This window comes from Choloepus didactylus, chromosome X (genome assembly GCF_015220235.1).
Source record: "Choloepus didactylus isolate mChoDid1 chromosome X, mChoDid1.pri, whole genome shotgun sequence".
NCBI classification, from domain to species: domain Eukaryota; kingdom Metazoa; phylum Chordata; class Mammalia; order Pilosa; family Megalonychidae; genus Choloepus; species Choloepus didactylus.
The window spans coordinates 131,941,689-131,942,815 of NC_051334.1; the positions used below are offsets into that span (position 1 = coordinate 131,941,689).

Here is a 1,127-nt window from a genome sequence, read left to right on the forward strand (position 1 = left end):
CAGCTATCAAACACCGACATACTACCTAACATCGGGTGTCCAGAGTGTAAGCACCAGGAAGAATCAAAGACAGTCATTTAAACATAAACGGATCCTCATGTCAGTGGCGCCAAAATAATAGAAATTAATAGATTTTTTTTATAAATCAATACTGTTGATTTGCCTTGAACATGAGGCTTAAACTTTAAATTTTTCTTTGTATTTAGAGGAATAGGTTTACATGGAGTCATCCAAACTCACTTTCAATCAATGTGGCTGTGAAACAACTAATCACACTTTAGGTTACCAGTGGCAGATATAACATGATTAAAGCCAACTGTCCCATTTTCTGGAAAAAAGTCAAGATGGAACAAATGCATTCAATAGCTCTCTCTGTTTTAAATTACTGAATAGTCAACTCAAGGTAATGTATATAATAAAAGGAATAAGGGGGGGATGTCCGAACCTTCACTGCCCCTGCCTCCAGCACCAGGCCCCTCAGCGTCTCCACCGTGCTGCTCCCAGACCCACCATTTCTTCTGAGAAGACCTTCAAGCAGTGCTGCACCTTCAAGCAAACAGTTGAAGATATCCGACTTATCTGAGAGCAGCATCCTACCCAAATCCCAGTAGTAATAGAAAGATACAAAGGTGAGAAACAGTTTCATGTACTGACTAGATAAAACCAAGTTCCTTGTATCAGATCATGTCAACATGAGTGAACTAATCAAAATAATTAGAAGCTGCCTGCAGCTGAATGCCAATCAGGCCTTCTTCCTGACACAGCATGGTGAGTGTCTCCACACCAATCGCCAAAGTGTTTGAAAGTGAGGATGAAGAGGTGTTCCCATAGATGGTATACATCTTTCAGGAGACATTTGGAACAAAATTGGTGGTGTAAGTCTGGCAGATGCATCTAATCTAGAATTTTTTTATTTAATTTTATTGAGATTGTTCACATACCATACAATTGTCCAAAGATCCAAAGTGCACAATCAATTGCCCATGGTACCATCATACAACTGTGCATCCATCACCGCAATTAATTTTTTTCAATTTTTAGAACATTTTCATTGCTCCAGAAAAGAAACAAGGACAAAAAAAAGAAAACTCAAATCCTCTACTACCCTTAACCACTCCCCTCCATTA

General features: G+C 39.0%; 1 pseudogene; it reads left to right on the forward strand.

The window, feature by feature from the left end:
- Positions 1 to 406: 406 nt before the first annotated feature.
- LOC119522343 lies at positions 407 to 879 on the forward strand (annotated as a pseudogene).
- Positions 880 to 1,127: the final 248 nt, after the last annotated feature.